The 24,656-nt window shown below is 37.8% G+C and overlaps 1 pseudogene; it reads right to left on the bottom strand.

Annotated features, from left to right (window-relative positions):
• Positions 1-261: 261 nt before the first annotated feature.
• LOC131786241 (uncharacterized) lies at positions 262-23,653 on the bottom strand (annotated as a pseudogene).
• Positions 23,654-24,656: the final 1,003 nt, after the last annotated feature.

The raw sequence follows: 24,656 nt of genomic DNA, 5'->3' as shown, positions 1-24,656 counted from the left end.
CAATTTAATTGACACAGAGCCGCGGAACTGTAAAAAAGGTCTTCAGCAATATGGATCCAATCAACGGGAAACTTTTCTTCGAACGTACCCAATGCCCATCTGATTGCCCTTTGATTCAGAGACATCAATTTTGTCGAAATCCTCGTTGGGCAGAAAACAAAACTTGGAATCCAAATATTGCCCCAAGCACTTGCAAAACTCAACAAAATTTGCTTGTCTAATTTGATCCAAAAATAGAACTTGTTATACTGAAAAGCGGATATAACGTGACCTTTTATTAGTCTAAAATCAAAGATATGTTATAAATCAAACAAAAAATTCAAAACTTTAAATCTTTATAGTTTTACACGAATATATTTTCAAAGGCAAACATTTTTTCCAGTCCAATAATTTGTTGTGTTCGTCTTCGATATGTAAACTCACGAGAACTTGGTCAAAGACTTTTTCCCTCTGATGGTTGGAGGAGTCCATGCAATGCTGTTATCTCCTCTTTCGTGGCCAATTTTACTGGATGACGCCAAAAAAGAACGTAGGCATGTCTTGACTGACCTTTCTTGCTTACCAACTTAAAATTTACTAGCTCCCAGTCTTTCTTGCGCGGCCGAGGGTTTCGCGAGAGATTAGCACTACATTAACAAAGGGAACGATGAGAAACGAACAAAAATCTTTTTACACGCGGACCTCTCGAGCACTACCTAAATATCTCAAATAAGAGAGACAACTGCAAACCAGTCAGCCTCAGAATGGCATGGGATCATTCGCACTTTCCCAGCAGACAACATCATTTATACCCATTGCAGGGCGAGTTACTAACGGGTCCATTCTTCCATCATACAAACCGAACACACCTCCTGTTGGAAAATAAGACACACCCTATCAGACGTGTGCGAAACTCGCATTATATAACAATGTTACAAATCAGGTCTTGCCATTTTCAAAGGAGTGGTAATACCATCCTCTAAGCGATATATGAACGTTTATCACTTGTGGATGTTGTCGTATTCAGTCTTCCATCAAAAGATATATGTTATCAGAAGTTTTGGTATGTAGTATCGGTAACTATTTTTACCAGTTGTGGCATATTTTGACGGTCCCGCAAGGCGAGTCAAAATACAAACTATGAGTAAATATACCCAGCGATACCACACACCAAAACGTCTAATAAGTTATTTATTGCCCAACTGCTTTATTTCATGGCCATTTTTCAAAAAGTGGGAAAAGCGACGCAGGTAGAGAAGTGCAGCACGCGCAGCCAACCGATTAAACAAGTTTTTTTACAGTACAAAATAACCAAATGTACAATATCACAGGAAATTTTCACTCGATTCGCACGTTATTTGTACTTTACTAAGTGCAATTGAATAATAATGAGCAATTATTTAATGAGGTTGAACATAATATCATAAATTATCAATGCCGGGGTCTGAGTTATCCACCGAAGCCGAAGGCCGAGGCAGATAACACTGATGCCAGGTTTAATAATTTACAATATCATGCTAAAAACCAAATTCGATAACTGATTCATCATACATTTTTGGAAACAATTTGCAAAAGAAGAATCTTCTCTCTGATTTTGCAAGAGTTTTAGAACACTACACGGACGAGGGGCTTGGAAACTAGGCATAATTTAAACGCGACATGAGAACCCAATATCTGCTATTGGATATCGACTGTATCCTATCGACCAATCAGAGTCCTCATAGTCAGTCTAATGTATAATATTTTGCTTCCACGCGAAAGAAAGTACATGCTACATGCAACTGTAGTACAAGTTACGAACCACTGATACTTCTACAAGGGATCAAAAATGGGGTCTCAAGTTTGCAATTTACGTACCAGGTTGAGAAAAATATCATGATATACACAATTACGCCAGCACTACCGCGCATGAGCAGAATATCATTCGCAGGGAAAAACGCAGTTCTAAGGGATTACCTTTGAGAAACCATTATTTTCAAGGTATGTGGGCTCTTAACCAAAGGGAAGGAAGGAGGTATTTATCAAATGATGATGTTGAAAAATTGTACTCACCAGTATGAATATAAAGTATTCTGTGACCCTTAAATCGCCCTGGGTTGCTGTTCATCTCGTGTAGCATTCCTCTGATGGCTTTGACGTTATACACGGGGTCCACCATAATACCAGTTGTTCTGGATATCTCCACAATGTCCTCTTCATTAACCGATAAAAAGATTTCAGGGTTCGTAAGGTGCAAATTCGAATGTAAATGGTTAAGAAAAATTTAGATCATGTTTTCATTTGGTAATCAAGCAATTTCGAATGAATCCTGGAATAAATAAACAATAAATTTTAATAATTGTAGCTATAATTATCCATTATTATTGTCTTGCATAAACCTGTGGTATAATTGGGGGGGGGGAGAGTGGGGGCAGGTAAACTTTGTGGTTTGGAACATCATTGAGTGATCATTCCTTCTACATTGTAAACAAATACACTGATCCCTTGTTAACAGAGCACATGTCATTTTAACTTTCAGCAATAAAATTTCAGCTTTTAACTCGCACTGAATTAAATCAAAATACTGTCAGCCAAAGAGCATTCTGAAAACAAATTTTCCATGCTTAACATCAGCAAAGGAACAAGAGGCAATGAGAGGCATGATTTCTTATGTTTTCATGTTTTGAAAAGGTTGTTTACTGATATATAGAAACAACTCTCTTCAACTTGCATTTCATTCCAGTACCAAAATAAGCAGGTCATCATGTAACATATTACGTAGGAGACTACAAGAAATCCATCCTTTTGGGCAAAGTCTATGAAAGTTGCATGACTCAAAAAAAAAAAAGGATCAGTGAAAAAAGGTAAGTGCGCTGCTAGGAGCTTATGTCAACCTTTTTCATTGCTCTTTTTTCTTTTTGCCCAACAGACTTCTCTGAAAAAGGAGGGACTGCTTAACTACTAGTCCTATTATGAAGAAACCAAAATCTGCAAACTAACTCTTCTTCAGTGGATTTGCCATAGCCCTTTCCCTTGTATCCATCAATAATATCAATTATTTCTTCTGCTAGAACATTTAGCCCACCTACGGTCTTCATTGATTTTCAGGTAAAAATATGCTGCATCATCACACACATTCACTACATGACATCTATGAATAAATGACAATGATGTTGCTATTACAGGTTTCAATTAGTCTCCAGTGTTCAAAGAAAACAAGGGGAAACTTTTAGAAAGATAGAAAGGCCTGTGAGAAATTCTCAAGAGGCACAATCTGAATTGTAGAAATTTTTTATCAGCCTATAGGTTGGTAAGCTTTTTCATAATGTTCCCCAGCATGATATAGTTTGTCAGGGGTTCCTGAAAGGTGATACAGCATTTCTGTGGCAACAATAACAAAAAACTCCAATGTGATTAGTTATCACCAGCCCAATTTAAGCACTAATAGGACACTGCATGTGTCATGCCTCTTACTGAACAGTGTAACAGGACAGTTGACATGTCATGCCTATATGAGTGGACAGCATGTGTCATGAGCACACCCTGTTACAAAAACGCATAACCAATACATCTGGTTTCTTTCTCAAATTTTGTCATAGTTTTGATTAATTGGTAACAGGATTTTGTGTTAACATTAACATATTTGACTCCCACTTCACAGTCATCTGATTGTATTAATCACTACAGATTACAGACAGAATTGAATTCTACTCAGTCCTATGAATATTATTATTATTTATCCTAAGACCAGTAAATCCCTGGATGTAAATTAAATGAAAAACATTGTAAAAAATCAAATCCTTCAGATGAAGAAAAGCAGTAGTGGCAGTGGCACCATAAATAACAGCAGAGCTCTATATGTGGCCTCCTGAGATGCAAACAGCAAAAAGAAAGAAGACAAAAAGAGCTGGTCAAATGATAAAATCCCTAATGACTAGGTGGGGACAGGCCAGATTGGAAAACATTTGGCCTCTGGGCATAATGAACAGATTGGTCAGAGAGAGGTCTATATGTTATGACCTTGAGACAGATGTTTTCTTGTCCAGCCCTCCCACACAGTCAATAAAGAAAATATCAATATTTCTATTTAGAGCATACTTGAGTTTTGATCCTGTTAAATAGTTACCAATGGCAATTCCTGATGCACTTCCATCACTGCCAACTGTAACAACAATGTCATCAAAATTCTCCAGCACATTCTGAAACAAACAAAGCCAACATTTTTGAAAGATATCCAAAAAAAATTTTTAACAAACAGGCTTTTGTGTGACCAGTGTTTAACTGCATTCATGACTTCTTGGCCAGAAATACACAAAATGAACACACAATACAGAAAAACCTGTAATTTTACCTGATCTATCATTTCTTGAAATGCTCTTAAGTAACCAAACATCCCCATGTAAGAGGAGCCTCCAACTTCAATCAGATAAGCTGATGAGCCCTGTTCCTCCCTGAAAATAAAAGCAGAGAAAGTCAACAGGAAGGAACTGGGTCAAAAATAACTTAGCCCATCAAAACTTAGTTGAAGAATTCTCCAATATCAGTGCTACCTTCTTTACTCACTGTGTAATAATTATAATAACAACTCTCTTGAGTTTTCCTAGCATTTCCTGAGTCATACGACAGAACAGAATCTATCAGCCTTCTGTGTGGGTTATATAACCTCCTGGCAAACAAGAAATTTGGAATCCAGTGTTCTCTTTTTCAGGCAGTAACTGGTAACATTTACCACCTGTAGTACCTCTTATTAACCTTTAAAATTGCTTGGAATTCTTGAAAATTCAACAGGTAAAAGGATTGCTTTACCAGTTTGAAAATATATTTTACCTGTCATGCTTAAAATAAAGGAGAACACTGGGAATCACTTTAAAACAGGGAACCCGTAGAAAAAATTTACCTCCATTACAAATTAATTAGGTGTGTTATTCCCTAGGAGTGATAAGCATCTAATTTCTCCAAACAATATCATCCCCAATTTACACTTTCAACAGGAGTGAGGCTAAGGGTGACTTTGTTATGATACAAACCTTGCTACTTTTCCAATGTAAATTGCTTTGTTGTTAAGCTAACTAGGTACTGGTCTCTATCACAACAAGGTCACCTACAGCCTCACTTCAAATCAAAGGCTTGGCAACTAAATACAGAACTGTATAATGGCCTATTAAACATCTCAAGATTTCTGACACTCACTTGGTGATAGCTCTATCTAAAATCAAAGCCTAATGTCAGTTTGAGGTAGAATACTTTTAATGATTGCAACCATAGAGGTGTCAGCTCTCTAGGTTTTACAGTTCTCTGACCTTTTACTTAAAATTTTTCAGACATTTTCTCCATCATTTGTTTAAGGCCAGATTTGTACTGAAGCTGAGGAACAACAATAATTTAACTTCCAACCAATTCGTTTAAAAACAGGTTTCCTTTACAACCATTATCCATGGTCTGCATGAAGAAAAAAAGATCAAATGAAAGTTTCAATAAGTTTGCTAACTTTCTTAAAATTTAGCCATCTATGTCAAGCAAAATTGGTGCCCTTCTTCCTTTATAAATGAGCAACATTAGAGTAAAGATTGAACTTCTGTTAGCAGCCTATTATGCAGTTTTTCCTGTCTGCTTCAAATCTCAAAGAAACGTGCTCAACTATAATATGTGACAGTGCAGTCGTGAATCTTCTCATCTCATCTTTGTATGAGTCCACTATTCAATGCAATGTGAGGAGCTTCTATTTCACAAACAGATTCCATCTTTTGCAAATAAAAAAAACAAAGATTGTAGGTTTTGAGCTTGGCAAAGAAATATAGAAAGATGCTTTTCATCTTGTTGTGAGTGTGGTAAAAGAAAAGGTTCTGAGATTCCATGTTGTAATGTGTTTGTTAAGTTATCATTAGTGATAGATCACATTGGCATCACTCTTTGTCTGATTGCCAATAACATGTGCTTAGGGGTAACAGATCTTTGATCATGACTCAAGCAGCTTAAAATCTTCTGCATCAGTTCTTTCTTAAAAAGTTTAGAGTAAATTAAATACCTGCCTGTTCAGGACTTCTTAAGAACAGGTAACAATCCAAACCAAGTTGTCTCGCAGCAACTGCAGTGCTTCTGCAATGATTGGACTGGATTCCACCACATGTAAGTATTGTGTCACACTTCTTATCCAGACTGCATCAGCCAACAAAAACTTCAGCTTACAAACCTAAAACAGCATTGCCATAGTCGAATGAGACAAGCACAATTTAAGGTTTATGTAAATGCGTGACTTTCAAACTTGCGTGACATTTGCGTTACAGTTGGCCTTTGTGCCATTTGATTCCTTTAAATAGTTTTTCTCTCCCGCTTTCATTAATCGCCTGTTCATGTTCGGAGTGCATACAAAGTTAATTTATAAAGTGTGATTTCAAGCCACCGGCGTATAGGGACTGATATGTAAGTTGTTTTTGCTTGTTTTGTTGTTTATCTCGTTTCGAGCAAGCTCTTTCGTCTTTATTTGTATATATATTTTGTGTTTGCCGTAGCATTTGGTTCATTTATTAGTTCCTTTATTATGTTAGATTCATTTACGCTGTTAAGTCGCCACGTGTTTAATTGAATACAATCTATTATATAAGTTCCTTTTTTAATTCGCTTACAGTTTACGAGATTGATTAAAGTTATGTCCCTGTAATATATCCCCTGGATTTGGTTGGCATTTTTCTCCGGTCACGATTTTCTTGGCATTTCATCTAGCCTTGATGTTCGTTTGCCGCAACAGTTTAACTCAGCAGTTGAGGATGCACTTAACCCTTTACACACTCAAATCAGTTTACATATTCTCCATACTGTTCTGTATACATTTCCTAAGATGCTGGCAAGGAGAATTTGTCTAACAATCAAGAGCTTCTTAAGTGGGTGATCACTTTCTTTATTCCCATAACCTTAATATGTGATCAAGGCATGATTTGTAAGAAGAAATTAGACACCAGTCACTTAAAGGGTTAGTAAGAAAAAGATATGAGATGACTTTGACCACAGGTACAGACACAATTGAAGCTACGCATTTCCATATAATTATGGTCATTTTACTCAGATGATTGCAAAGTTGAATTATATTATTGTCATTTGCATTAGAACTGCTATACTCTCTTTTGCATTTGTTTTAGCATAACATCAGCTTCCACATTGCAATTTTTTCAAATAGTGCTCATACACAGATTTTCATTGCTCACATGCAAAATTCTAAGTTGAACCATCTTCAGCTGTCTCTTGATTGAGACCCTCAGCTATACAAAAAATATCATAAGCTGTAAAGACTTAAATTTGAGAGAATAAAAACTTGAAAACCAAAGTAGCAGTCACTGTAAAAAAAATGTCTGTACTCTCAAAAAAGGCTGGCAAAAATGTAACCGCTGTGAGCTTCCTCTCTCTTTGGTGTGAGCAGTTTAATTAGTACATAACATAATTATTATTTATTCAAATGAATGCTACCCTTGAATAAATGCAGCATCATGATGTGATCAACGCTTCAATCACAGTTGGAAATTTTGAGTGAATCAGACACATCCTTTTGAATGTACCAGTTCTGATGCAAAATTGAGAATTTTATGATATAAACAATACTCTTAGACAAGCACTACAACATTTTTCTGTTTTATAAAATTAAAATGGTCAGTTACCATACTATTGTTTGCAAGAAACAAATTGGATAATTGATAAACACTGCCCTTGTATATATGTCACTGTAGAATAAACACCACCCTAGAATAAATGCCAAACTCGAATCATGAAAAATTTAATAAACCCCACTGTGTTTGAATAAATATGGTTTGTGTCATCTTCCACTGACTAGCACAGTCAGTGGATGCCAAACAAACTGTTGTCTTGTTTTCCTACAGAACTTAAAAAAGAGTTCTTCTTTAAACGACAGGCATTCCAAATAAATTGTGCAACCTCTTGCTGGATCTTCTGTGGCTGCACCAACCTCATCTTACTAAGCTCACTTATTGTTGATGAAGATAATGCCACATCTTAACATTTATTAATTAAAAATGTTGATCAAGAACTGAATTCCAAGCTGTGTACCTTGTCTCCAGACAGAGTGCTTCCTGTCATGTCATCCCTTTTAATAAATAATGAAAACTCTTTTGGGAGAGTGGGAAGATTCCACTGATGTATTGGAGTATCACGCTGAGCAAGCTACAAAACAAAAATACTTTAAGTTCCATCAGAACCACTTAAAAGAGAACACATAAATTATATATGTTCCGATCTACAATAGATCTTTCCTTGTTAACATGAATTTTTCCATGGCCTACAAAAATGTTTGAGATCCAAGTACCAGAGGTTTTAGATAATAAACTTGATATTACTTTCCTTTTGTTCTATTGGTGAGAAGTTAGTCAGTCACATGCTGACTGCAGACCAGTACAGTGGTCTCTGTTCATAAATGCTCAGAACAAAAATAAGGGGGTATACGTCTTAGATACATTTTTTACATTTTTCCGGGGGAGAATGCCTCCTTACATACCCCCCCCCCCCCACCCCCGATGCGTGATGGCCGAGCGCGGCATTACACTCGATGGATATGTGGTCGAACGTTTCACCCTTTACCAGATGTCAAACTTGAGAGCTCTGAGTAAAGCTTTTTTCATATTACCTTACCTTAACGTAGTATCGGGGAATATTTTTCAGCTTGGAGGCCCATTTTGGGGGCCGTTAGTGGTGAAGTTGAGTTAGCTTGTTTATGCCACGAAGAAGATTCCTACTCATTCTCGAAGAAAGTAGACACTACCGGCCGAAGTTCAATAACCAAAATCATACCATACATTGAAAAATTCGGTTACAAATTGATACGATTTTGCGACATTTTGTCGTTGCTTGTGATCGAGTTTGATTGATGTCAGCGGACTTTGGAAGACAAAATATGCATCATGTAAGAAAGCCTCAAAATTCTATTACCTCTTATCGAGCTTGAGATGCCTGTGGTACCAGTCCCTCTTAGCTTGAATCCTACGCATCGCAGTGTGTTCACCAGACTTCGTAAAGCATATCAGACAAAACTTGCCTTTTTTAAAGTTTTTTTGTTCTTTGTTGAACTGCTCGTGGTCTCCACCCCATCAGCTATCTTTGCAAAATAGATCACAAGCTTTCCTACATTAAAAACATTTACGGAAAAAAAGCAAATCTGTTTTCTACTTTGAAGTCAATTAGTTAGTTTGAGCAAGGAGTGCAAAAGCTTTTAAATAGTAAGCTGTTTGTTACCGTAAATTTTGCATAGCTAAAAGCCCCCAGGCTAGAATATTGTGTTGTGCCAGCGGACAATGGTTGACTGTTCAAAACAACTCTTATTTGACGGAAACTGTTAATTGCAACTCTATTGTGTGGTCTTCTTTGTTTTTATTCTTCCAGCTTGGTCCTGACGCAATTATATTTCTCTTTTATGTTTCTTCAATTGCGGGTAAACTAATTTTTTTGAAATTATAACCTCGAGGCTATTTCACAGGCGACCGTGAAATAATTTCTTTAGGAGCAGACGTCTGTTTTTAGTTCGGCAGGATTTTTTTCTTGTTTATCGGGAAATGAACATGCATGTTAGATGTTAAAGTGTTTATGAAAACAGAAAACTATTCACAGTCTTCGCACGGAAATCTAGGACCCGCAGATCCAACTGCAAGAACTAATAGGACTCGATCTAGTCTGTAATATTGTGGAAAATCGTACTTCAGCTCTTACGAGAAATAAGCTTTTACAAACCGAGATTAAGACAAGCTTTTGTCAGGTAATTACAAAAAATGAAAAAGTTTTCTGTCGCAAACGTTCCGCCTCGCTTTGATTTGAGTCAGTTACCAAACGCTGGAGAGGAGGGTGATTCTCACGTGTTTTGCCACGGAAAAACAGCAAAACTATACTCGAGAATAGTAGGTTTTCAAGACGAAAAACAGGTCAGTACATCACGGAAAAGAAAAATAGAAACAAAACAACAAACCCTTCCTGAATAAAACCCAAAAGCTTGTATTTATTTGAAGTAATGATCGACTTTGCAATTTCTAACTCTGTTGTCTACCAGCACTACTCATAATAATTTGCTTGACTGAACATGGCTTCATAGTCGAAAATTAAGGTTATTCTTTGCAAAGACATAAAAAAAAACCCCACAAAACGCTTTGAAGACACTATGTAGATTTGACAACTCTTTTTGGATCAACTGTCATCATAGAGATACAGTATTTTTGGTAAAAGCAACAGACCGCACTTTCTATTGGTTTACCGGAGTGATAACCCACTTGGCAAGTTGAGAGAACACTCGAAATTAATGACACAGGATGCGGCGGTCGAGCGAGTAGGAACGAGGAGGATTCAAGGATTTCCAAAGCAATTTAATCAGCAATACAGCAGGCAAATTACACAAGTCAGAGAACCAAAATAGAGCAAATGGAAGTAAAATAAAATGGTATAAAACAAACAGTACCAACTAACAGGTGTTACCAAGAAAAAATGATACAAAATAAACTAATGTTTTACATGCAATAAAGGAATATAAACTGGAAAAGTTACAGTATAAGCTGCAGAACCGATTTAACGCTCAATTCACCAGAACCAAGGAAGTATGTTAACAACAAATCAATAGAAAAAAGAAAGGAAAGGAAAAGCTAGAAAAGAAAAGAGAAGGCTCTTGAAAATACGAGGACGTAATAGACTACAACCTGTTTAATATGACAAAACAAAACATAAATTGTGCAGAAAACATGAATAGGAAAGGCGCGTTTTGAACATAACAATAGACCGGATGTGGTGCATGGTCACACAACTGAAATTTCAGAACCAATGGCAAAATTACTCGACCCGTGTTGGACAAGCGATTCGTGTGAACGATAAAGTGTACGGCTGAAAACGATTTTTCCACGGGCATTCACTAAAGTCTAAACCACTTTTTAAGACTTTTAGGCTTTTTTTTGGCTTTTCCTTTTTCTCCTGTTCTTGTCTTTTTGTTGCAGTTGCTACTTTCTACTGAGCTTGCTTTCAGTTCAAGAATTTTCGAGAAAGCATTATCCTAACGGGAAATAATTAACACGTGATGAAGAGGGAAATTCTCCTCCGAGTTTTCACTCTAGTCTCTAAGCGTTTCTGTATATATTTCAAACTCAATCAGGGAAGGCAAGGGTGATCCTTCTTCCTGAATTATATACACAGGCCCTCAATTAACCTAATTACCCTCCATAGCATTTGATAAAAAATGTTCGTCATTGTATTTAGTATTTAAATTAAGCTTATGACATGATTGTTTGAAATTGAAATTAACATCGCATATTATTTGTTGAGAATGCAGTATGTTTTCAGAACAGTCTAGAACGGTCTAAAGCGAAGCAAGGCATAGTATTGTATAAGTTACCATGTAAGTAAAGTATACTAACCAATTGTTTAGTTCGTATTAACTTTTAACGTCTTTGAACTGGTTACTCATTATGGTGGCACTACAAGAAACACTAGCAAACCGTTTTTCAGCTTGAAAAAAAATTGTCTAGATATTTCGTGTATTCAGGACGGAGTGGACCATCAAAAATCAAGGCAGAAAACATATCAGCCCAAGGCTAAGCTATCCAAAAAATAATCCTAAGAGCAGACTGGAACATAGCTGGTATATACTTGAGTATTTTTAACCATCCAAAGAGTAAACTGTAATGCCTAAATACTTAGCAATTAACTAACTCATTTTGAAAATTGTTGCTAAAATAGATGACACAGTCCCTTCAAGTCCGCACGGCCACTTTAATCGATCAAAATGGAAAGGCAATAGATAATGTCAAATTGATCATGGTGTGTGTGTGTGTGTGTGGGGGGGGGGGGGGAGGAAAGGGTAGTTTCGTGACTTCATGATTGGCCATTTTCGTGGTGTTGAATTGTGCTTAAGGGGTGGGAAGCAAGTCGGCATTTTCCCAGATACCCTGACGAAATGCTGCCAATCGGACCTGTTGCAAAAAAGGACATAATCGTTTTGTCATTTTGCGCGCTACTATTGAAACCTAATACAACCTTTAAAACCCGATTGTTTCATTTAGCTGAATATCAAAGTCAAGTGTTCGGTAAATAACCTTCATAATAAACTATGAGGTGATAGGAGAGTGTTACCTACCGCAGCTTTGATATACTTGGCTTTCAAATTTCAACAAGTTCAAATTTTCAGTTAGTCTGAACATAGTTAATAGAGGAGATTGGTTACAAAGGCCGGCAAACATCAGAGGAGCAAACAAAGATTCCAAGATTTATGCAGGAAGGTCCATGACCGTACACAATCTTTTGTTTTTCGCTCATACACTATGCATGAATTAAGTTACCGAAACATTTCTATTGGTTAGTTCCTCAGTCTGTAGTAAACAACAATTATGCATTGTGCACGGTCAAGACCGAAAAACCGAACAAAAAAATACAGCAAAGAACTTTCTCGGGTTTCATAACCATTCCTCTCTATTAACTATGGTCTGAAGTGTCAGCGGTATTTTGGTGTGTAACCTTCAGGAGGGTCTCAATGGAGTTAACCGTTAGCTGTAAAACTGGCCAAAAATTTAGCCACTAGAAGCAAAAATTGGAAAATTTTAACCGTTGGCCGTAAAAAGATTTAGCCACAAAAGTGAAAGTCTTAAGATCTCATGTCAAGACTTTTTTGTGTCTTGTCTTGTGGCTTGGTAGTATGGGAAGAGCTGGGAGATTTAAGCAGTAGGCTATGTTAGTCTTCAATTGTTACAATACCTTTTTCCATCCTGAAATGGTCCTAAGACCTTAAATATGTGTAACAGAAACGAAAGTAAAATTTTAACTTTCAAGCGTCTTTGTACCGTTGCGAATGCTCCGTATCCAAGTGCTGCTTTGTAGTTCGCCCTAGGCCCCCAAAAGGTTAATCGTGATTTACTGAAAAAAGTTTCGTGAATCGTGATCGAAGTATGCTCCGTGAAATGTGTGGTATGTGTGTACACGGAGAGGGGGAAGTCCTTCTGAAAGTGACGGGGCGATCGTCGTACTTAAGGGGTTATAATTGGTGATTTGGTGATGAAACGACCACCGGTAGAATTATCCTGGAACTGATGTGAACAGAAAAAATATTGTGGCTTTAGCTCTAAAAATTGGTACCTCTTACTGGTGTCTGTTAGGACCTGGTTTTCTTCTAAAATTTCGGTCGACTACCCCCGCACTCCCCTAACTTTTATGTGGGAATATTCCACACCTCCATTCCCGGGCGTAAGAATTACCCACGATGCTTTGCCTGTCAATGGAGTTTACCGCACGAGTTATTGCTCAATTATTTAGCGATGTGCTGCTCTATTTCCTTCTTATAAAAAAGTAATGCTAAAAAACCTCTTGAGAAATCGGCATAAAAAAATAAACTTGTACAGTCCGTTGCAATGAAAATAGCCGGAATCGGCGGATTTGCATACCCCTATTCAACCCCTCGTTCACGACTCACGTCTAATTCAACTCTTTATTCACGGGCAACGTTTAAGTAAAAAATTTCGTTCAATTTGGGTGTGAAAATACCTTAAAATTGGGAATGCAAAAAAAATAAAAGCTTTAATCACGTTTCGCAGGAATATGAACAGCCTCAATTACACTAACTACGATTTACGTGGAAAGGATAAATAAACCTCAATTCTGTCATACTAGATAACATCTTAGCGCCAACGTTTGAAATGTTCAAAGCTCTCAGATATTTCGCTTTCCCTGTATCACTTAATCACGAGTGTCAAAATATTGCCGAAAGAGCAGTAACTAACCTGTTTTCAGTGTTCGCCTTTCGTTTCTAAACCTTGCACTCCTTCTCGGGAGTCTCAGAAGCCAAAACTACGTCAACGAGGCAGGAGTTGACACAGTTGCAAACATTAACCGACTCTCCACAAAAATTGCATCGAAATGGGCAATCTATTTGAGTGCCCGTGACAAGAACTTTTTTTGCGCAAATGTTTAGCTTATCATATGTACAAACCAATCCCGATGGAAGAAAAATTTCAAAAACTTAAAACTCGGTCTTTTCGGACCCTAAAGTGCTATTATTTTGTCTTAAAAGTGTCCCGTGGACTGGTAACGAACTGGCAGGTGATGACGTAGAAAACTGTGAAAACTACTAGTTCACCCACAAATCTCTCAAATCTCTTGTAATCTTTGTATCAGTCAGCGTTGAAGTACTCTTGAAATTATGTCCGATAGCGATGAATACCTACCTTCAGCAAACTCTATGGAGAGTTCTGATACATCGCACTCAAGTAGTAGAGGAGGAATGGAAGTTCCGAGTACGGTTCAGCCTTACGAAGGAGAACCGCGTGCATCAAACGAAGATTTCGACGAAGACTTACAAAGACGATTTCTCACCCGCGGTGTTTAGGTCAAGATTAGGACAAAAAAGTTCCCGTTACTGAATGTTTAGTTTGCTGCGTTTGTGTTTTGGTTTCTGTGGCGAAATCTATTTTAAGACTGGGTAGCTGTGTTCGTTTCTGTTGCCGTAACATTTTATTCCTCCGCACTATTTGCGGCGAAGGTTCCCCAGTGATCTAGAGTTTTGTTGCTGTCGGGAGATTCCCTTAGTAAAACAAAAGCCAACTTTTGACGAAAGAATCAGCTGTATCACGAGCCACGATGATTTTCACGGAGGAGTCAGCGGGCAGTTTCACTCTCAGTTACTCCTTTCCTCAGAGATTGGAAAGACAGATCTGAGACTATCGTCGCGATCGTCAAATCGAACGGAAAACGAATAAGTTTATGGTCATCTGATTCAAGTTAATCTCAAATAGGGATTTTAACAGAGAAAGACTTCTTTAGTTTAAAGGCAGCATTGCCGTATGACCCATTCACTCAAAGAAAATAACTGACATCAGTATTATAAATTAATATTTCGTACGCATAGACTTTCACACAGCATTTGGATTCATTGCTACTGTTGCTACTCTTAGTTTTTTGAGGCCGGGGGGCATTGATGGCTCGTGGTATGGATTTTCGGAAACCCAGGTTAGGAGAATACACGGCCCCTTCGAGCTTGTGTTCATACCAGTATCCGCCAGAGGTTTCGCACTGTTCACGCAACAGGATATCGGTCAGCTCAGGAAAGGGCTTGGACTTTATTACAAATGATGTATTTCTGTTATTAAAATATGATGGAAACTGCAATTGGTGGGATTTTCATACAATAAAAAAGTGCAAATGTAGTCATGTGGAAAGACAAGGAGTATGAGTACCTCTCAAGGGCTTGAAATAAAAACAATAAGCTTGTGACACTCGCTTGCGAAATGTCAGCCGAAAAGAATGTTGAAAAATCGTGTACGGTGTGGGAACAGGCCCCTTAATCAGCATTATTTTTAGCTGAATTCATTGGTTATCTTCCCCTGATTTGAGTAGTGATATGTTTTCGTAACAGGCGTCTTCGAAGCCGGTATGAAGCACAAGGCCGACGACATTAAAGAGTAAAATCTCCTCGATATCGACGATCGAAACGCGTACATTTTGGCCATACAGCTACATCCTTTGCAATGTAGTGTATAGAAATACCCGGTCTATGTGTATTATTCATGTAGATAACTATATTTGGCGCTCCAGCCACGCAATACGTTCGTTCTTTCTACTATATTTCTCCCTTCTCCACCATAGTTGAAATTTTCTACGTCATATCTATGTAACATAATCATTTTTGTCGCGCGCTTAACGCGCGACACTTTTTGGCCGCCAAATCGTACTTTCAATGCCCAAAAAAACGGTCAAGAAGAACTTGCTAGACGCTAAGGTCGATTATTTCTTATTTTAAATAAAATATTTACCACACATTACAAAAAAACAATATCGTGTCATAGGCACTTTAAGGTGTGCCCATCAGACAAACGTCCCAAATCATGCAATTCTCAGTCTTCTAGCCATGTTCGAATTCCGTACCTAAAGCTAACTCCCACTAACATTAAAAGCAACCTGTAGCTTTCAGAGTCTTATACATATATGTCCTCTTCTCTCCACCCTTGAGGGCGACGTCATTGAGATTGGGAAAACTAATAATTGCCAGAGAACTTAGCGTGAATTCACACTTTCAGTGCCGATTATAGGTCAAGTGTTTTTTTCACTTTCTAGCCTCCCGGTCATAGATCACATAAGTAGCACAAGGAGCGTTCACGCAGGAGGTTACTCATTTCAAAACATATGACAATTTTCACCGTCCATGAGCACCAGGACTCGCTTTGAAAAAGAGGCCAAAGGTAATTCGGAAATGGGCTATTAGCGCCTACAGCACAAATTATCTAAAATCTGATGATGAGCTAGATTCGGAATACATAAAAAAGACGTTATCGCGAAAATCATGATCATATAAGCCTCATACTGAGTTAACATGCGGCAATTTCTTTTGTTCTTTTCGCTCGCGTCTAATTTGTTTCTGTTTATATACAGGTGCAATCGATCCGCAGTTCCATATGAAGAAGCCTTGAAGGGAAGTTACTATGAAACATTTACTGCCTAATCAATTGCGGGAAATTTACAAACCAAGATGTCGTTGAGATTTGTTAGAGCGGCACATACTAGGATAATCACTTTAAAACTCAAACGGTGCTAATAGCAAGATACTTTGGCTGGGGGAAAGGCAGCCTGGCGAAAAACCGCGATGCACCCATAGCATGGCGTGATGTTTTGTTGACTGATTTTGTTCTCAAGTGCGATTGTACCTTTTGCCTACAAACCTTTCGTCACTGGCCAATTTCATTCAATTTAATTAGATTACCCTTCAGTGCAACACCTGTAGCACTATTGGTCATTTTCTTCTATCGTGTCGCCCTAAGAAGCATATTATTATGATCCAAACGCCCGACATTAGCCAACCTCGTTCCTAAGGTCTCTCTCTCACTGCCTCCAAGAGACCCTGAGAACGAGGTTGGACAGTAAAAAGGCTTCTTTTCACAGCAATCAAACGCACTGCGCGTGCGCAGTTCCCACCAAACTGTAGTTTATAAACTTGGAATTCTTCGCTTTCAAGCCAAGAGTTAGGACAATCACTGAAAAGTTAAGCTTTTTTACGTCACACATGACTCGAGAATGTACTAATTGATATCCTCCTAGTTTACCTGCTCGTAATTTTGTTTCCCAGAACTATGTTTTCGGAACTGGTGTTGAAATTGTCTGCGTTTGACCACTGTGAAGGGTTCTTAACTGTTTTAACATTAGCTATCAATATCACGCTCGTAATTATGTAGACTAGGTAATTATGCCCCAAAAAAATAAATTACTGCCCCAATCCGTTTTCCTCCCCGGAAACAAAGCTTCCATACCGCACTTCGAAGTAAAACAAAAATATCATGTAGCAGAAGCTGGCCATAAGCATTTAATACTAACAATAGAGGGGATGGGGCGGATGTACACAAGCTATACTTCATTACTTGTCAACCTTTTTTCACACAAAACGACAGTCGCAAAAAATAATGTCTACTGCACCAAACCGTCAGTTTTGTGTTATCCTTTATGATTTTTCCTTTTTTACTACAAAATTTTATTTTGCCGCAAAATCGGGCCAGTTATATGCCGGCTGCGTAAACCCCTATTACGTCCTCTGGCAACAATAACTATCTTAGACTACTCAACAGGAAATGTTTCCGTTGTGGACGTGTCTCGTCAATGAGAGTAAACTCATATTTCGCTGGAAGTAGAACTTCTTTAGGAAGACAACTGCGCTATCTTTGGAAATGGGCACAAATGATTCCCTCAAAGTAATGGGGATTGAAGGGACGGCTTCACGAAAAGTCCGAAACAAGTTTGCACGAAAATGCCAGGAAGTTGTCTGGGGAGCACTATTGCGCAACCCTATCCCACAGTAAGGCGGCCCAGGTGTTATTATGCAAATTAATGAATCAAAGTTTAATCAGAAGTCCAAGGCAAGCATAGAGAAAGAACGCAGACCTTTGGGACGGACCATTAGAAAAGTGTACCGCCCACAGATTTTCGAGCAAAAGAGGGACTGTACGTAGTCTAGCGACGTTTAGGTTCCTTCTTGTAGTCCAAAGCGGTCAGTACAATAATGGAGAACAAAACACCTAAAACCCGACAACAAGACGCTCGAAAATAATTGTGACCACATTTCCATGCTCACCAAAAGATACGCTTCGATGTCTCGTATGCGTTTGTTTTAAATTGTTTTAGGTATTTTTTTTCTTAGCCAGGTCATTCTTCGGTATCAAACATTTTCACAAAACATGACATCTGCAATATCTTAAGTTTATCTTAGATCATTCTCGGTTTATTAATGGCCTACACCTGCTTGTAAACGGTTTTGCTTAGTTTTCCTCTGTTTCATGTAGACTACACTTTTAATGAAAATTGTGTGCACTTCTGTCTCAATAGTACCAAAGGGGACGTCGACCTCAAGGAGAGAGATGGATTCTTGGGCTTTTCGATACCCAGTATGAACCCGTTAGACCATATTTGCAGCTTGTCAAAGGGCGAAATGCTGCTACGTTATTGCTGATTATTCAGAGAAACGTGCAACCAGGCTCTTTGGTTTATACAGATGAATGGGCGGCTTACAAACAAAACCAAAGGGCTTTGGGTTTCAATCAACAAACGGTGAATCAATCGCTCAACTTCATAGATTCAGCCACCAGTGTCCAAACCCAACACCTAACTTCTTTTAAATTATGTTTCTCAAACTTCAATGCACTCGGCCAAAATTCCGTAATAATAGCTATTAGTCACTATGTAGCCCTTTTTTCTTTTTTATGTGAACGCAATGCTTGTGCAAAATCAAATTAGCCTTTCTGTAACTATACTCACCACCTTCTCGCAGACGTTTCCTTCCCTCCGGTTTTTTTTGAGAGGGAAGACGTGTCCCGCCACGCTTAGCCGGCTAATATCGAATCACAACGGATGGAATAAAGTTGTCATAGTAATACTACAACTGAAGTAATTTTTCTGTGTGTGGTCTTAAACCATACGTAACAACTTATTGGGGTGTTACTGTTTATCTATGCACTAAAAAAAGACTTGAACACACAAGCTAAACGAAAACCCTTTTGTAGAGAAGAAACACCGCGGGGATAGGGGTAGTAAGAAAAGAGGTCTGGGACCAAACAACGATGCTCTCACGACTTGCAAAGCGATCGATTTCGCGTCTCAGCAAGAGGTTATTCGACTGTTCGACAGTTGGTCAACGTTTCCCGCAAAATTTGACAGCGAACTCTAATAGTGTTTCAAGAACTGAATATTAGGGAGCTTATAAATAAGCAACCAGGACGGCGATGCCGATAAAGTCGAATAAAAATTGATTGATATTCTTCTAAATCATCTTACTGGCTGAATGGATTCTGTATTTCTATTTAACTTGAATGTAGAGCTCTTATAACAGGTTTGACAAGAGAAGTAAAAATATGGGCAACTTATTGGCACGAGAGAAAAAAAATCAAACAAGTTGCTTGGGTTTGACCTTTGTGCGACTATTAACCGCTTCTTGCACGAACAATAGCAGAGGCAAATATTTTAACTTATCGATAATAATCGAGGAAATGTTATAGCATGTTTTGCTTCTAAAGAGCCATTTACTGACTTTACTACTTTATTTGTACTTGCAATATCGTTTGAATGATTTACCGAAGAGGATCTGCTCTGACTAATTTAAATAAACAAACCATCGAAACAAATCGTATTTTTTATCATAGGGAACCGCGCTCCTTTAAGAATACGTTACGCGCAATACGCCTCCTTGCTAATACTGGGTCAGAATGAGCCCTGGGATTGGCCGAGCCTGTACCAGGTCGCTAAAGGGGCATATTGTTTCGCGTGGCCTCGATCTTCACAAATTCATTTAAATTTGTCCGTTTGAAAACCTTTTTTCTTTCCATGATGGGTCGAGGTGATCATTAATATCAGTGTGGGAATGTGAAAATAACCGTAGATATCCCGAAAGGTACAAAATTTTCAGGAAAACCTTTTATTTCCAATTCGTGGGTTCGTGCAGAAGTCCGTGATAACTTGTTACACCTTCCGTTCCATTCCGTTTCACGCCGCCTGGATCCTTTTCGTTTTAGAGTCTCGAAAACTTTAACAAATGTTTAAAAAGGAATATATTTGCAACCTTCTTTCGCTGTATGATGCTACAATAACCGAAGATATCCTGTAAGTTATATCTTTTATACATATTTCGCGGTAAGACGTTTTGTTCATAACATCTTCAGTTTTCATGACAGTTTTGATATTCAATCTCGCCTGTTTTTCCCTTCTTTGCCCGATTTTCAGTGGAAATCAATTGATAGCTTTACTCCGATCGTTTTTTCCACAAATTAACATTTAAGATGTCGATACGCAGACTTGTCGGGATTATCAGATAATCGCGTGCTACCAAAGCAAGAGAATATAAACTCGTGAGAACACAAACTGTATAATATATTCTCTTAACCAAAAGCTATTTATAAAATGCAAGGAAAAATGACTATATTGACTATAAATGGCAAACTACGAAATTGAAATTGTAACTAGAGAACAAAACTAAGAAAATATAGCCCAACAACAAGAGTAGTAAGAGAAACAGACGTTATTTTGCAATAAACTGATTGAAATTATGACCAACTGTGATAAAATTGTGCATACAAAAACGAATGAAGCGAGCACGTTTTGGAAAAAACGCGTGTCTCCAATTACAATAACAACAGATGAAAATAAAATGAGAAATGACAGTAAACAAAAGAGCGAATGTCCCTGATCCCTAACTACGGAGAAGCAAATTCAAAAGCAGGCTAAAAACAAAATAGAATGAAATCATTTGAAACAGTGAAACATAATAATAACTAAGCGAATTTGCGGGATTTACGCGTTAGAAAACAAGCTTAGCGACTAAAAGCAATTCGGTAATTAACAAGGTCAAGTACATGTATTTAATGCAGCAAACAGCGTAAACAATCCTACCTTGCCAGGAAGAAGTTCTCTAGCTCTTTAGCCTTCTCTCAAGCAAACAGTTCAGCACGGGAGCACAAATCCAACTAAACTACAACCGAATAGTGGACATTCGGGGGCTCCGGTTGTTACAGCGGATTTGGACCCCCCTGGTTCAAATCCGCTAGAGGATATGGACCCCCTTCCCGAACTTTCCCTATTGGCATCGTTTGTACCATATTTGGTTACTAATTCCATCTGAAAGCTTTGTGTCGATGTTCTCTTCAATCACAACACAACATTCCTTGATAAAAGGTAAAGAAAAACAGTCATTTCGTTCCAATTCTGCCGCATTCATTATAGCGAGTCGTACAGTATACGCAAGAACTAAATGCAAACAAACTACTGCATTCAAACTATCGAAATTGTTACAATAATTCTTTGCTTCTTCTGATGCGAATCAACATTGATACGAAACGTCATAAAAATAGTGGAGACTATTGCGTCAAGTCACAAAAATAACTCAGTCTGATTTTCTGATTAAATAACATTAAACAGTTTCTGAACAAGAACGAAGTAACTACTCCTACTAAAAGTCGTTCGTAAAGCCTATGATAAGTAAAAACTTTTCTATTCTGAACTATTGGAACTCTCAGCTTATTTTCAAATACAAATCAACATTAATATCTAGGTCTTAAAAAAAGTGGAGACTATTACATTGAACTCAATCTCATTTTCTAATTTTAACGATTATTAACTGTTGAGGGATCCGAAATAATAACTTAACAATTATGAAGACATCTAGAGTCTGGCGGTCTTCAGACAATGCGGAGCCACCCGCCCTCCCGGGCAGTCTTAAATCCCTCGCGGCTCATTTGCAACCATTCCTCGCACAACTCCCACTGTACCATATCGTCCGGGCATGGAACAATAGCAAAATAAATTGATGTTACAATTTTGTCTCTTATTAGAGTGGTCTAGTAAGAGGACGGGAAAGTCAGTTGACAATTTCGCGCGCAGCAAAAATACCGCAAAGAAACTGGTCGAGAACGTCGCCCCGTTGTGTCTCAGAAGTGACTTAGCAGTAGTTACAACGAACCGTCAAAGTTATATTTGTTCTTGAATATCCTAACCTCGGCTCTTTCAAGATCAACATCACCTTTGAATTTTCGGTTTCATTGACCACTTAAAGGACAACAAAATTATCCTCTTTGAGAGTTATGTAACAAGTGCAAACAGAGGATAGTTATAGATACTGCAAGTAAGTTGTTAATATGAATCCACATGGGCGATTAAGCTTTGAAATTATTCCATTCCAGTTAATTCTCGAGTCTACTAATTCATCTATCAAATTTTAAAGTCCACTGAATATTTTTTTCCATGATTTGTGTCGCCGTCATTTTGTTTCGTGCCATTAGATTTCAGCACTTCTCGTTTTTCTTCATAATTTTGAAAAGTATAATTTGGAATTGAAATTGTCGTCGTTTTTCCCCTGTTTATTGAATATTCTTCTCCATCATGACAGCACATCTCTTTTGAGCACCACCTTCTTAGAGTTGCGATGCATTTTGAACGGAGCTGTCAGCAGTTAAGGCGAAACCATATAGAAACCAAGCGATCCAAAGATGGATTTGTTTACGATGAGTTCCTGTTTAACCATGAAAGAGTGAAATGAAGTCAAACTAGTCACCAACGAAACGGTTTGACTGACGAATAAGACTTCGTTCCTGTTTTTGTTCTTGTTGTTGTTTAATTTTATTATCATTATTATTATTATTATTATTATTATATATATATATATATATATATATATATATATATATTTTAACGAATAAAGTCGTTTAAGAGTGAATCAAATTAATACTGAGATTTAAAAAGCCGTGCTGAAATCAAACTGATTGTCATTTTCTTTTGCAGCGAGAGCATGATTTTCTTATCTCAGTTTTCACCAACGCTGATCAAGAATTTAAGACATAAAAGTGCAAACCCAAGCTATTCCCAAATTTTTATCTCTGGATCAATTCGTCGAACATTATTTTATCACTATAAGAATGAGAGTGACAACAAATAACATCGAATAATACAGAAAGTAAGCTTCGTGATATTTCATTTTGATAAACTTTATCATGAAGCAAGCTTATTGAAAAGATGAAGGCACTAGACAGGAGTGTCGAAACGTTGGGTCTATGAATTGTAACTTCTTCGGTTACATTCATTAAATCTGCAAACCAGTGTAGCTTCAAACTATGTCAAATTCAAATAAAGTAACCTTTTAGTGCGCATCAATTCATACTTCATGGATTGACTTCGATCTTCTCAACAACAGTGCTTCAAACGAAATAATTACGCCCAGGGCACGTAATGAGGCTAAGCAACCGTCCTGAAAAGAGAAAAAGGTAGCTAATGAATCAAATATATGTTCAACATACGCTTACCTCCAAAGGCTCGTGTTAAAATTTTCATAATTATACACATTTACGCGTGTGAAATACCGTACGTCAACAACCGATTACTGAAGTTTAAGTTACAGATTGAATAACCTTACTTTTCTGTATGTACCTGCGCTTTCTTCGGGTCAAATCTTCACATGGAGAGTGATGTTAGTTTAAACCAATTCGTTCCCCTATTTCCTGATCTTCCGACAAGAATGATGCGTTCGTCTTCTTATATTTTCAAAATTTTGAAGGGCCGGAATCCGTCCCTTCCCCCCCACCACCACTCTTAAAAACCCGGCCACGCTTGTAGTTGTGACTCAATCCCAATCAAAACTTCCTTTCTTCTCATAAGCCTTTACGTCTGTTCTTTTGACGTTTCCATCGTCGACCCGTCCAAAGACCGGCTTGGCCAGCAAGATTGACATAGATGGACCTTATCAGAATATTGTATACAATTAGGACATAGACAGAGAGTCGGATACTCTTGCCGGGATTAAACAAAGAAACTCTGCGGCCAATTTTAAATTACCGGATGATTGTGTTCAAATATATTTAGCTGAAGCGACAAAGGAAGAGCATAAAATTTGCCAAATAAATACTTCACAAGGCTCTACTGAAGAATTATTGACCGCATTTTTATAACTTGCAATTTATCTGTGCAATGTGAACTGTGAGTGGCGGTTTTCCAAAGGTCACTATTATTCCTGCGTCTTATCTGCGATACTAAGAGCCGGTGTGGGGTCTTATATAACTGTCATAAAAGAACAAAAGTTCGTTTGCTGGTCGTCGATTTATTGCAAACACTATAATATTGAACGTTTCAGCGAAAGGAAAATTTAGAAGAATAGATTTTAAGAGCTAATGTCAGCATGCATCAGAGAAACAGCGTTACCTGAGTTGCGTGACCTCATGTAACGAATATACTAGACCTACGGTATTTCTGTCAAAATAATACTTTGTTTTATCATCTAAACTTAATCCCCTGTCATTATTGAAGCTGGCAAAGAAATTTTTTTTTGGTGAGTATTTTTGTCCGACATACTTTTCCTGTGTCGAAAAGTAGCATCAAACAAAGACAGTTTTGACAAAGACCGATATGACAGAATCTACTGAGCTTCAAGCTTTTAAAAGACAAAAGGATGGTTATAAAATTACTGTAAAAATTTCCTTGTGTATTTGTGTTGTTCTATCTTGAGACGAACTCAAAGTCCGGCAAAGTTTACTTGATAGCGACTATGAAACATACATGGTGTGCCTTCTGCTGGTTAACTCAAAACAAAAATGTTACGCTCTTCATTAACGACTCCATAAGTCTAGTTCGTTGCGTGGCGATTGACTCAGTGGCATGTGCACAAACGACAACATCTTCTGCGTTTCTCATAAAGGGAAGCCAAGAGTTATAATTTCCGTAATCAATTCAGATTTGAC

Source organism: Pocillopora verrucosa, chromosome 6, assembly GCF_036669915.1.
Source record: "Pocillopora verrucosa isolate sample1 chromosome 6, ASM3666991v2, whole genome shotgun sequence".
NCBI classification, from domain to species: Eukaryota; Metazoa; Cnidaria; class Anthozoa; order Scleractinia; family Pocilloporidae; genus Pocillopora; species Pocillopora verrucosa.
This window is presented reverse-complemented; position numbering and strand designations above follow the sequence as displayed.